This window comes from Silene latifolia, chromosome 2 (genome assembly GCF_048544455.1).
Source record: "Silene latifolia isolate original U9 population chromosome 2, ASM4854445v1, whole genome shotgun sequence".
NCBI lineage: Eukaryota > Viridiplantae > Streptophyta > Magnoliopsida > Caryophyllales > Caryophyllaceae > Silene > Silene latifolia.
The window spans coordinates 44185762-44199581 of NC_133527.1; the positions used below are offsets into that span (position 1 = coordinate 44185762).

General features: G+C 39.2%; 1 non-coding gene across 1 annotated transcript; it reads left to right on the plus strand.

Annotated features, from left to right (window-relative positions):
- Positions 1-9010: 9010 nt before the first annotated feature.
- LOC141644518 (small nucleolar RNA R71) lies at positions 9011-9117 on the plus strand. The gene has a single exon (XR_012544133.1). It is a non-coding gene; the product is annotated as a small nucleolar RNA R71 (small nucleolar RNA).
- Positions 9118-13820: the final 4703 nt, after the last annotated feature.

Sequence of the window (13820 nt, forward strand, 5' to 3'; positions counted from 1 at the left end):
TCGTCTCTTGAAAGACGAAAGTCGGGTTCATCCAAGTCTTCTTCATCATCCTGTAAAGGCTTTTCAAACACGTTATCTTCATCAAAAATAACGTGAACACTTTCTTCAATACAAAGAGTTCTTTTATTGAAGACTTTGTAAGCCTTGCTATGATCTGAGTATCCTATGAAAATCGCTTCATCACTCCTAGAGTTAAACATACTTAACCGGTTTTTACCGTTATTGTGTACAAAACATTTACTCCCAAAACAACGAAGAAGGGAGATATTAGGTTTTCGACCTCTAAGGAGTTCGTAGGGGGTTTTCTTAAGAATAGGTCGGATCATAGCACGATTATGGATGTAGCAAGAAGTACTAATGGCTTCAGCCCAAAAGTTACGAGGTAAACCACTACACAAAAGCATTGTACGTGCCATATCTTCTAAAGTTCTATTCATACGTTCAACGACACCGTTTTGTTGAGGAGTTCTTGGTGCAGAAAAATTATGCCCTACACCATTAACTCTACAATATTCTATGAAAACTTGATTGTCAAACTGGTCGGACTATGTCTTTTCGGTAACTTGTCGTTAGGAGCACCTAGACCAAAACATAATTTATAACTTCACCAACAACTCTACAATTAGTAAAGAGGCAAGTAAAGGTCGGATCCCAAGAGACGGGAATTGAGATGAGATTTCTATTGCAACTAGTGGTGTCTTAGGGGGTGTCACAATTGGGGTTGATGTAGAAGATCACTAAACTAAATAGCAATGAAATTAAACAAGCAAGATGAATTAAAAGGGATGTAAACAATTGATAAAAAGCACTAGGGTGTCATGGGGTCATAGGGGATTCATGGGAACTGATCATACAAACATGTTCTCAAATTATAAGCAAGCAATTATTACTGTGATGGATCGAGTTGGTTTATATCTTACAATCCTAGGAAAGTTTGGGTCCCGGAGCCGAATCAATTAGATTGTACAACACCTACAAGTCGACTTAGTCTTCCCTACTCAACAACATGCATGGTCTAATGAGACTCGAGTTTGTTTATGTCTTACAAGTCTCATTGAAAAGATAGGTGATGGGTAAACAATGCAAAGATTCATAGGCTCACATTTCATCAAACATAACATGTGCATGAGTTGAGATCACAACAAGCAAGCAAATAAACTATGAAAGCATATTAATTTAAGCATGAATCATTCCCCATGTTGGTTTCCCCTAATTACCCATTAACCCTAGCTAAGGAACTACTCACTCATTATCATGTTGAACATGCTAGCAAGGTTGTCAATCATACCAACAAAGTGAAACATGATGAATAAATAAAAGTGATTAACAATAATTAAAGAGGGATTAAGAGAACTACTAATGATTCCAATAATAAAGCAAAGAATAAAAGAAGTACTTGATGCTTGATTGAGAGGTTGTCAATCTCCCAATAATAACCCAAATAATCTTCAATTACCCAAAATAAAGGATGAACAAAAGAGAGATTAAGGAAATAAAACTTGTATTAAAACTTGATTAATTGTTGATTACAAGATTAAAGAGAAATTTGATTGATATTAACTACACTAAAGATTGCTAAGAAGAACATGCTCTTCTAATTAGACTAATGGGGTATTTATAGTGGGGATTAAGTGGATGAATTAGGGTTAACTAAGGGCTTAAATGATGATTAAGTCCCTACTTAAGGAAACGTCGGTCTTTTTGGAAAGACTCCGGTCTCTAGGGAGACTCCGGTCTCTAAAAAAGATGTGCATCCTTCCTTGAAGCTTGAAGAAGACGAAATGGGTCTGCCTGGGAATCCGGGCGTCTTTAGCACGGGACGGGCGGATTCGGTGGTTTATGCCCGACCGTCTTGTGGAGAAGACGGGCATCTTCTGGAGCTGCTGCCCGGGCGTCTTGGAGTGAAGACGCACGGATTATGGTTGTAGAGACGGGCGTCTTCTAGGGAAGACGCACGGATTGTTGTGCAGTCTCGTTTCTTCTTTTTTTCTTCCTTTTTCTTCATAAGATCCTTGGGGATTTCCTCGGGGATGCAATGATCTTTTCTCATCATTGCCCATCTACTATAGTATGTACAAAGGCCTTCTAATCTTGTCTCTCCTTGATGCTTGGTCATTGAATTCAATCAATTTAGTCTCGTTTTTCTATGAAAATGCAAGGTTTGCACTCCTTTCCTACCAAGGGATCAAAACCTCAAAGAATATGCAAAACAAAGGACTAAAGGCAATAAATGACCCAAATATGCACTAAAAAGCATGGGAACAAGGCTAATTCGGGGACTAAATAGGCTCTAATTATGGTCACATCAAATATCCCCTAACCGAACCTTTGCTCGTCCCGAGTAAAGAGGTGACAAAGACTAGGACCATTATTTAAACTAACCTAATAACATAGCCGATATGAGACAATTAGCGGGTCTCACTCCGCCCCTTCAACTCACAACAAGACAACCATGAGGTAGGATGCCTTCTTGCAAGGCAAGGTGGGTCTTGCCAAAATGGCGACACATCCAAACATTAAGCACACAAAATCAAATAATGGATGCATCTACAAAAGAATAGCCACTTTCCTCATCTAAGTGGCAGAAATTATCTACAAGGGAAGCAATTCAAGGGTACACACTCCTTCATAGATGCAATTTATTCAAACTACTAAGCCTAGAAGGATACCAATAAATCACCTCCAAGTTGTGTCAAGCTAGGGTACCTTTGTCCTCAATTGTTAAATGCTTTTGTCAAGAATAGACTCCCTATGGTGTTAGAAACACTGGAGGATCGCGGAATTCCCCCTCTTACCTAAACAAGTAGAAGGGTCGTCATCTCTCTACCATGCACAAAAATGGATACGATGGATAAAGGGATCGATAGATATTTGAGTTTCACTTTGGGAGTTGCTTTTGTTTTTGTTTTTCCCCCCAATTTTTTTGTGGCATATAACATTTGAGAACACTTTCTTTGCCATTTCTTTTTGATTTTTGGCATTTCAACACTTGACAACCTTTTTCATTTCTTTTTTGAACATTCTCAAAGTCACCCCATATGTAGTGAGGGTGGCTTATATTTGAAGCTTTAGGAGTTCTATTTTTGCTCCTCTTTTCATTTGATGCATTTTGCAAACTTTCTTTCACTTTTCATTTCATTGAACTCAAATTGATTTCTTTTTGTGCCCATTCCCTTTGATGACAAAAATGTGGTAGAACATGGATGATGGATGGATGCATGGTTTCAAGGGTCACCTTGGAATAAACGGTAGCCAAGGAGTTATCAAACCACAAGGTACTCTTGACTAGGCCTTAATCCATGGGTCAAAGGATACTAGCATGACACATCCTGGGGTGTTTTACAAGTATTCTAACAAGCAAAGTCTTAAGAAGAAAAAACATCTACTAGGGCCTATATACACTTGTCAAACTTCCCAAGTAGACGGTTTCGCAAAATCTTTCTAACATGCAAACTACATGCCATGATGCAACTAGCATATAAATATCTTAATGCAAATGATTCTAACAACTAATATGACATATACACTAAATGAAAGTCCTAATTTCACATTGTTATACCGCATCAATCAAAATAAAGCCACATAGTCATTACCATAAAGAGGAAAATGGAGATTGGAAAGATCATACCATGCGGTCTTCAATATCCTCATGTCTCGGATGTGGCGTAGTCGATCAATGTGAACAAGGATAAAACAAACACAATATATACAACAATATATACATGACTACTCTACAAAGGAGATGAACTTGTTTTTGGGTTTTCAGTTTTTCAAATTTTTATGGTTTTTCGAAATTTTTCAATTTTTTTGGATTTTTGAATAAAAGTTAAGTTAGAATTCCCCATCCCCACACTAATATGGGCATTGTCCTCAATGGCCACAATGATGGGAAATCATGCAAGCATGATGCATGAATTCTACTCTAAATGCAAGCTACACTAATCTACACTATATGATGCATGGGTTTTTGTTTCTGACGGAGAGCGTAATTTAGATTACCTCCCGTTGCGTATGCATGTACTTCCCCAAACCGAGTTAGACATTATTTCTAATGTCCTAAGGTTGGGTGTAGTTCATGCACACAAGATGCAATGCATGAAACTAAATTTGTCATTTTGGATTTTCAAAAGGTGGGAACAATGAAATAAGAACACCTCAATGGGGCCGAGGTGTTAGTCCTCTATGTTGCTAGGACTACTCCAACCATGATCAAGATAAAGTAAAATAAAACAAAGAAAGAAGTAAGCAAACCTCAAGAGGGTAGGAGCCTCCAAAGGTTGATAGTCTTCCATCATATCATCATTATCATCATCTTCCTCAATAGAAGTGGACTCATCACCACTTCCCTCTTCACTTTCTTGTTAACTTTGTTCATAATCCTCTTCTTCTTCACTAGCCTCTTCATCAATGCTATCAACAACCGCATCACCGACAACCTCATCGTCACCCGGACTCTCACCCCTAGATGCACTCGGAAAAAAGACTTCCCTATCCGCCCAACTAGGCAAAGGACATGAAGGATCAAGTAGTCCTTGCCTAGCTAAATGAAGAAGGGGTGGATATTGGGCTAATTAAGCATCTTCCCAATCCTTAAAAGCTTGCTTGTGCATCTCTTGCATAAGAAGAGTCATATAATCTTTGCTTGCTTCAACACTTTCGGGTTTGAACTCTTGGTACTTGAAAGGATAGGGTGGTGTGACAATGGAAGAGGAGGGCATTTCAACTTCATCCCTTTGTTGTTGGATAATGTATTCGGCTTCTTTTGAGAGGGGAAGGAGGTAGTTGGTCCGATGGACACTCAAACGAAAAATCTTAGAAGGCAAAGTAAAAGATCTAGCCTCATTGGGGAGCCACCCATACTTGGTGTCAAGAGGGTTATGAGTGACCCACTTGTACTTGTTAATCATAGCATCCATATCAATGAGATGACCCCCCTTTTTCGCCACATACTTGCTATCCTTGTTGAAGTTCGGATCAAAGTACTTAGCTAAAAGAGTGACTAGACCTCCATTCACAATAACGGTGGTACCTTGCTTCCCACAATCAACATTTAGCCATCTATCCACCAAAAGCCTTAGAAAATTTAAAGGCTTGGTGAATTCCCTTCCAATGTTTAAGGCCGACTTAAGAAGAACACAATCGAGCTTGGTAAAGTGGTTGGTGTCTTTTATTGCAATGATGGTATTCCCTATGACCTTATGCCATACTCTAATGCCCGGATGGTGGACTAATAGAGTGCGACTAGCATGATAGTTCTCAAATTTCCTTCCGGAAATCGCCTCCCAAAGAGGAGCGGGGTCATACTTTCCGGGATTCTTGAAAAAACTATGTGAATCACTAAGACCCAATGCTTTACCCAATTCCTCAAAGGTGATGCGCCTACTCACATTAGCTAGGCGGAACTCGATGTTTTCCATAGTCTCTACCTTTGTAACTTTCAAAGAACTCAAGAATTCTAAGGTAAGGGAAGGGTATGTCAATTCTTTTGTAGCAAACAATTTGCCCAACCCCATGGCTTCAAAGAAGGCTTTAGTTTGCTCAAGGATGCCCAACTTATCTAAGGCATCTTCACAAATAAACTTGGTGGATAGAAAGGATTTTCTAGGATACTTGGTAAATGTTTCCCTATGGGAGTTAGAGATGAAAATTACCTCCGGATAGTTCGAAAGTTGAGCAATTTCCGGAGTTGTTGAAGCTGTTGCTTCCAAGGGAGGTTGTTGTTGTTGCACTTCCAAGTTTGAGTTAGCTATTACCATAGCCAATGAGGCTTTCTTTGCTTGAAGACTCTTTTGTCTTCTTGATAGTGCCTTTGCCTTAGGTGCCTTTGTTGCTCCTTTTGTCCTTGCCATTGATGATTTAACCAAGAAAATAGTGAAAATCTTTAAAGAAGAAATATACCCAAATCGATTTTAAGATGAAAGGCTTTGCCTTTATAATTTCAAAAATCGACTCAAAGGTTGAAGATTTTGGTGCTTGGTTTGATTTTTGTTGAAAGAGGAGTGATTAATTTTTGTTAGAAGGATGTTTTTATTTGATTTTGATGAATGTGGTTGAGGAAATCTTGTTTTGGTGATGAAGAGGATGAGGGTTTTGAGTTTTGGGGTTTATGGGTAGTGTTTTGAATGAAGGAATGAAGAAATGAATGGGGGATGGGGTTTACAAAAGACCCGAAAAATTTTGAATTGCAGGGGGAAGACGGGCGTCTTTCCTTAGGGACGCTCGGATTCTGCCTGTTTTGGCTTCAGAGTTCTCGCCTAAAGACGGGCGTCTTTCAGTAAAGACGCTCGGATTGTTCAACTGCGGAAGAGGCGTCTTTCACTGAAGACGGGCGGATTCCTTTCCAGTGAATTTTCTTGCTTTTCTCAGCCAAAAAGACGGGCGTCTTTCCTTTCAGGACGGGCGTCTTTCTGAGGACGGGCGTCTTCTCTTGCAGGACGCTCGGATTTGTTAACAGTCCCAAAATTTCAAAAATTCAGCTCAGAAGGACGGGCGGCTTTTGACAAATACGCCCGGGTTGCCTGAAGACGGGCGGATTCCCTAGAAAACGCTCGGATTCTGCCCCTTTTACCCGGATTCAGTTCCATCCGTGTACTTGCATATCTCTCGTCATTTTTCATTCTTCAAAATCCCGTGTTCTTCATTGTGGGGGCACTACTAAGGCATGAATAACCTAGGCAATTGCTATCCCCACACTAAGCTAAAGCACTACACATCAATTGAATCATTAGTCCCTCCCTCACTTCTCTCAAAAATGATAATTATCTTGATCAAAGCATAAAAATCCAAGAATGACAAAAATGCAATGTAAGAATTAAAATGCGAGTTAGGGAGTTAGAAATATTTACAAATGGTCGTTTAGGGAGGACTCCACCAAACTCTCATCCTTAGTGAGATGTCATGGGGGCATGTCCAAGGTGTTGTTGATGTTGCTCAACACCTTGAAGAAGTAATCAAAAGCTTGTTCATTATCATGATAAAGATCTTCAATAGATCTTTGCCCTTGTTGTCGGTCTTGATCGATAGCAGTACCAATATAAGGATTGAAAATCCCTTCAAACTCATCGTCCCAAAGACCACAACCTTCATCTACTTGATCACTAAAGATCTCTTGAGTTGATAGAGACAACTCTCCCATTTTCTTGTCTTGGCCAATGAGGCCATCCTCTTCATTGCTTGACTTTGGTGAGCTTTTCAATCTCTCTTTGTTACAATTCACTTGCTCTTTGAATGGAGCATCTTCAAATTTCTTCTTCCATTGAAATTCCGACTTCTTCCTATCATCCTTCCGGCTATAATGATCAACCATGAAACATGGTTCATGCAAACGGGGAGCTCTTATGGTCTTGTCAAGATTGAAAGTTATGCTCTCATCTCCCACTTCTAGAGTGAGCTCTCCATGCTTCACATCAATCACCGCACCCGCGGTGTGTAAGAAAGGTCTTCCTACAATGATTGGAATGTTGGTGTCTTCTTCCATGTCAACAATGACAAAGTCCACCGGGATGAAAATTTCCCAATTCGTACGGGAACATCTTCCCATATCCCTAATGGTGTCTTCGTCGATCTATCGGCCATTTGGAGTGTGATATTGGTGCATTTAAGCTCTCCCATCCCCAACCTTTTACTCACCGAGTACGGCATAACATTCACACTAGCCCCTAGATCACATAAGGCTTTGTTGATCGTGGTGTCGCCAATGGTACACGGTATTGAGAAGCTTCCCGGATCTTTGAGTTTTGGAGGTGAACTCCCTTGAAGTATTGCACTACTCACCTTAGTGAAGGCGATAGTCTCAAGCTTCCGGATCGACTTCTTCTTTGTGAGGATGTCTTTCATGTATTTCGCATAGGCCGGCACATGATTGATTAATTCCGTGAAAGGAATTGAGACTTCCAAATTCTTCACAATTTCCATAAATTTTCCAAGTTGGTCATAAAATTTGGGCTTGGCTTGACGACTTGGAAAAGGAAATCTAATCACAATGGGCTCCTTCTCCTTGACCTTGTCTTCATTTTTCTTTGAAATTTCTTCTTTTGATGTTTCACCATCCTTGGAGTTTTGCACAATTTCTTCTTTGTCACTAGCTTCCACAACTTCATCCTCAACTTGCTTCTTCGGTGTTTCATACCTTGTACCACTCCTGAAGTGAATGGCACTAACCGTTTCATGTCTTGAGGGATTACTTTGAGGTGGTAATTGCCCCTTTTGTCTTTGTGAGCTTGTAGATGCTAGTTGGGTCAATTGGGTTTCCAACATTTTGGTGTGAGCTAGGATGTTGTTGATGGTGGTTTCCTTTGCTTGACTATCTTTTTGCATTTGAGTGAAAAACTCTTGTTGATTTTTTTGCATTTGAAGGACCGCTTTTTGAACATCAAAACCTTGGTCATTTTGTTGATTGTATGGAGATTGATTTTGGTAACCTTGGTTTTGGTTGTAAAAGGGTCTTTGATTTTGGTTTCTCATGGGAGGTGGGGTGTATGTTGTTTGAGGGTTTTGAACATTTTGACTTTTGTATGAGAGATTTGGAAGGAATTTGGTGTTTTCATTGTAATAGTTTGAATAAGGGGTACCACTCTTGTATGCTTGGAAAGCATTCACTTGTTTATTTGTTCCCCTACATTCACTTTGGTCATGTCCCAAAGTTCCACAATTCTCACATATCCCACTTGGGATTGATGAAGATGCCGTCATGGCATTAACATGATGCTTTGGTGATTTTGAGCCTTCTTCAAGTCTAGCCATAGCTTTTTAAAACTTCAAATTGATGGTATCAATGTGAGCACTAAGTTGAGCACCCTATTGAGTAATGGAGTCCACTTCATGCTTTCCTCCTCTAGTAGCCTTGCGAGGTCTACTATATTATGAGTTATGGACCGCCATTTCCTCAATTTTGTTCCAAGTTTGATTGTCATCAACTTCGATGAACATTCCATTTGATCCCATGTTGAGGATGTTCCTTGAATCTTCATAAAGACCGTTCCAAAATTGTTGTACCAAGAACCACTCGCTAAGTCCATGGTGAGGACATGAGCGACAAATTCCCTTAAACCGCTCCCAAGCTTCATACAAAGATTCTTCATCCCTTTGCTTAAAGCCCGTGATTTGAGCTCTTAGCATGTTAGTCTTTTCCGGTGGATAGAACTTTTTGTAGAAAACTAGAGCCAACTTTTTCCAAGAATCAATTCCGAGAGTAGCCTTATCAAGGCCTTTCAACCATTGTTTTGCGGTGCCAATTAAAGAAAAATGAAATAAGACCCATCGAATTTGGTCTTGAGTTACACCGGTTTGAGAAATCGCATCACAATAGTCACAAAAAGTCTCCATATGAGAATGAGGGTCTTCACTAGGCATCCCCACAAATTGGCTTCTTTCGACTAATTGGATAAATGCGGATTTGGCAATAAAATTTCCGGTTAGATGTTGTGGTGTGGGAGTACCATTGGGTAGGTTCTCCTCGGTCGGTACGGAATCTGATGAAAACTTAGGCATTGTGGGTTGATTTTGTGTTGGATTTTGTGTTAGGTTCTCCTCACCTTCTCTTTCAAAAGGGTTGATGAACTCAATAGTATTTGGTTGAATATCGACAACCTCACCAATACCTCTCAAATTTCTCCTAGCAAGTCTTCTATTGGTTGTCAAAGTTCTTTCAATTTCACGATCAAAGGGTAACAAGTCACCTTGTGACCTAGACATGCAAAATATCAAACAACTCGAAAAAATTAGAACAACCCTTGAGGAGTTTTACTTCCCCAAGGCAAAGAAAGACACAACTAATAAAAATATAAGAAAATCTAAATCAAGTTAACACCGTCCCCGGCAACGGCGCCATTTTTGGTCGGACTATGTCTTTTCGGTAACTTGTCGTTAGGAGCACCTAGACCAAAACACAATTTATAACTTCACCAACAACTCTACAATTAGTAAAGAGGCAAGTAAAGGTCGGATCCCAAGGGACGGGAATTGAGATGAGATTTCTATTGCAACTAGTGGTGTCTTAGGGGGTGTCACAATTGGGGTTGATGTAGAAGATCACTAAACTAAATAGCAATGAAAGTAAACAAGCAAGATGAATTAAAAGGGATGTAAACAATTGATAAAAAGCACTAGGGTGTCATGGGGTCATAGGGGATTCATGGGAACTGATCATACAAACATCTTCTCAAATTATAAGCAAGCAATTATTGTTGTGATGGATCGAGTTGGTTTATATCTTAAAATCCTAGGAAAGTTTGGGTCCCGGAGCCGAATCGATTAGATTGTACAACACCTACAAGTCGACTTAGTCTTCCCTACTCAACAACATGCATGGTCTAATGAGATTCGAGTTGGTTTATGTCTTACAAGTCTCATTGAAAGGATAGGTGATGGGTAAAAAATGCAAGGATTCATAGGCTCACATTTCATCAAATATAACATGTGCATGAGTCGAGATCACAACAAGCAAGCAAATAAACTATGAAAGCATATTAATTTAAGCATGAATCATTCCCCATGTTGGTTTCCCCTAATTCCCCATTAACCTTAGCTAAGGAACTACTCACTCATTATCATGTTGAACATGCTAGCAATGTTGTCAATCATACCAACAAAGTGAAACATGATGAATAAATAAAAGTGATTAACAATAATTAAAGAGGGATTAAGAGAATTATACCTACTAATGATTCCAATAATAAAGCAAAGAATAAAAGAAGTACTTGATGCTTGATTGAGAGGTTGTCAATCTCCCAATAATAACCCAAATAATCTTCAATTACCCAAAATAAAGGATGAACAAAAGAGAGATTAAGGAAATAAAACTTGTATTAAAACTTCATTAATTGTTGATTACAAGATTAAAGAGAGATTTGATTTATATTAACTACACTAAAGATTGCTAAGAAGAACATGCTCTTCTAATTAGACTAATGGGGTATTTATAGTGGGGATTAGGTGGATGAATTAGGGTTAACTAAGGGCTTAAATGACGATTAAGTCCCTACTTAAGGAAACGCAGGTCTTTTTGGAAAGACTCCGGTCTCTAGGAAGACTCCGGTCTCTAGAAAAAGATGTGCATCCTTCCTTGAAGCTTGAAGAAGACGAAATGGGTCTGCCTGGGAATCCGGGCGTCTTTAGCACGGGACGGGCGGATTCGGTGGTTTCTGCCCGGGCGTCTTGTGGAGAAGACGGGCGTCTTCTGTAGCTGCTGCCCGGGCGTCTTGGAGTGAAGACGCACAGATTATGGTGGTAGAGACGGTCGTATTCTAGGGAAGTCGCACAGATTGCTGTGCAGTCTCATTTCTTCTTCTTTTCTTCCTTTTTCTTCATAAGATCCTTGGGGATTTCCTCGGGGATGCAAGGAACTTTTCTCATCATTGCCCATCTACTATAGTATGTACAAAGGCCTTCTAATCTTGTCTCTCCTCGATGCTTGGTCATTGAATTCAATCAATTTAGTCTCGTTTTGCCATGAAAATGCAAGGTTTGCACCCCTTTCCTACCAAGGGATCAAAACCTCAAAGAATATGCAAATCAAAGGACTAAAGACAATAAATGACCCAAATATGCACTAAAAAGCATGGGAACAAGGCTAATTCGGGGACTAAATATGCTCTAATTATGGTCACATCACAAACTCGGTGCCATGATCCGTACGAATAGATACAAGATTAGTCTTATATTTGTTTTGAACACGTTTCATAACACAATCAAATTCATCAAACGTTTCGTCTTTTGAATGAAGGAAGATAGGCCATACATACCTTGAGTAATCGTCTACAAGAACAACGACGTACTTGGATCCTCCTCTACTCCTTACCTTCATGGGTCCACATAAATCCATGTAAACTAATTCCAAGGCTTGATTTGTTCTTACTACTCTTTTTGGTTTGAACGATGATCTTACTTGTTTGCACCTAGCACACGTGTCACACATCCTTTCTTGGTCGAACTTGATCTTAGGTAACCCTTCAACCAAGTCCCACTTCTTGAGTTTGTTCAATGTTAGTGAGCTAATGTGACCAAATCGTTTATGCCATAGACAAGGATCATCAAGTGTAACTTTCATACATGAGAAAGAGTTAGTAGGCACAGCATTTAAATCTACCATATAAACATTTCTTTTCCTGTGGCCTTCAAGAATAACATTGCTAGTTCCTTCAATAATAATGCGACAACTATCAGTATGAAAAACTACTTTGTTACCTTTGTCGCATAGTTGAGATATGCTTAGCAAGTTATGTTTTAGACCATCCACGAGATAAACGTCACTGATCGCGTGAGACTTAGAAATTCCGATTTTGCCAACGCCAATTACCTTTCCCTTTTTGTTGTCCCTGAACGTCACTTTTCCTCCGTTGAAGGGCTTGAGTGAAAGAAACAGGTTCTTATCTCCGGTCATGTGTCTTGAACATCCACTGTCAAGATACCATTGGTTGTTTTCTTTCACTACTTCCTGCAGAAAGGATTAGATACAATTTTTAGGTACCCAAGCTAAGTTGGGTCCCTTATGATTAGTTACTCTATATACTAAATCCTTTCGTTTCCACACTTATCTAATAACCGTTTTTCCAACCCTTGGTTTATTTTGCTTGGGAGGAGTTCTTGGGTTAGGGTTTCTTCTTAGTCTAGGAATTTCTCTAGGTCTTTCATGATTATTTCCCTTGTGAATAAGTTTACTAGGTTGAGATCGACAAGGGTTTTGTGAGGTGCTAGGTTTCTTGCTGTAGTCGAAGGCCATGTCATAGAACCAACGAAATGTATTGTTCCTTTCTTCGTTAGGTTCTTTAATAGGGGTTTCATCATTATCATCAACCGCGTCAACAGTTTTAGCATGGTCGGCATTTTTTCATATATCATGAGCCTTTTTGACACAATTAATTTGGATGTGACCCGTAGGACCACAGTAATTGCAAATCAAGTATTCAGAAAGATCAGCATACTTCATTTTCCTAAAATCAAAATCCGAGGGTTTTGATTTGCATTTAGAGTGATCTCTACGGTTGTAGCACTCATGTCCTAACCCCATCTTCATATTATTGTCATATTGTTCGGTTAGGAAGTTTAGGACTTTTGTGCTACCTTCCCACTTATCATGGACCTTTCTAGCGTGTAGAAGTAGGTCTTTTAGGGTTTTCATTTCCTCTTGACATTTCAAGTGATCTACATCATTGTCCTTTTTAAAGTTATCACGAAAGTCTTGGAATCGTTTGTTAACAATGAACACAACATCGGTGTGTTGTTTCTTAACATTGATCATATCGGTTTTAAATTCCTTTAGTTGCTTTAAAAGAGAATCTATCTCTTTCTTTTGGTCTAAGATCACTGCTTCATCAAATGTGACCTTAGTTTCCAAAAGTTCTTTGGCTTTTCTAAGTTCAAAAGTTATAGCTTCATTAGCTATAACTTTGGCTTGAAGGTGCTTGATGTTAAGCTTTAAGTCGGAAGTTATAGCTTCATTAGCTATAACTTTGGACTCTAATTCCTTCTTTTCAGCCATAGTAGAATCTAATGTTGTAGCTTTCTCAGCTATAACTTTAGATTTCAACTTCTTAGCTTTAGCCTTGAGAGTATGATTCTCTTCCGCGATTTCGAGAATCTGTTCCTTTAGATCTTTAAATTCCAAATCTGGTTCATGGCACTTATCAAGAGATTGTTCAAAGAATTCAATTAAAGCACTTTTAGACAATTTCTTAACACATTTTTTAAGCTCAAGATAACTTACCTCTTCATCGTCATCTTCGTTTGATTCTCCGAGAAAGCAATAGTTTGAATGAGAATTTGTGCTTTCGTCGTCGCTGTCGGAGATTAGGTCAAGACTAACACTGCTGAGACAAATGTTG